The 368-nt window shown below is 69.8% G+C and overlaps 1 protein-coding gene across 4 annotated transcripts in view; it reads right to left on the bottom strand.

Annotated features, from left to right (window-relative positions):
- The window catches only part of LOC144240263 (SIN3-HDAC complex-associated factor), a 32,549-nt gene that overhangs the window by 30,601 nt on the left and 1,580 nt on the right, over positions 1 to 368 (bottom strand). The window lies entirely within an intron of this gene.

Raw genomic sequence — 368 nt, 5'->3', positions numbered from 1 at the left:
CCTGCGCCGGAACAACGGGCCCCCGCGCCCGCCCGGCGCCTCCCGCAGGCCGCGCCTCCCGCACGCCGCGCTGCCGGGGCTTGTTCCTCCTCATGGCTTTGCCCTGACGTAATTCAAACATGGCAACAGTTCGACTTCAAAGGCGAATCCGCAGACCTCCCAGAGACAGACTCCGGACCACGGGTAACGGGCCAAGAAGTCGGGNAACTCGCCCGAAGTTCGGGGGGCCCGGCCCGCACGGCCCTCCGCCCGGGGGCCGCCCCGAGCGCCGGCGGGGCCCGCACGGGCACATGCGGCTCTTTGTTTTCTGTCCAGCCGGGCGCTGCCTACGTGCAGCATCAGGGATGTCGGATTGTTTCTCAGAGGCG

Source organism: Crocuta crocuta, unplaced genomic scaffold (assembly GCF_008692635.1).
Source record: "Crocuta crocuta isolate KB4526 unplaced genomic scaffold, BGI_CrCroc_1.0 scaffold176, whole genome shotgun sequence".
In the NCBI taxonomy this organism is placed as follows: domain Eukaryota; kingdom Metazoa; phylum Chordata; class Mammalia; order Carnivora; family Hyaenidae; genus Crocuta; species Crocuta crocuta.
This window is presented reverse-complemented; position numbering and strand designations above follow the sequence as displayed.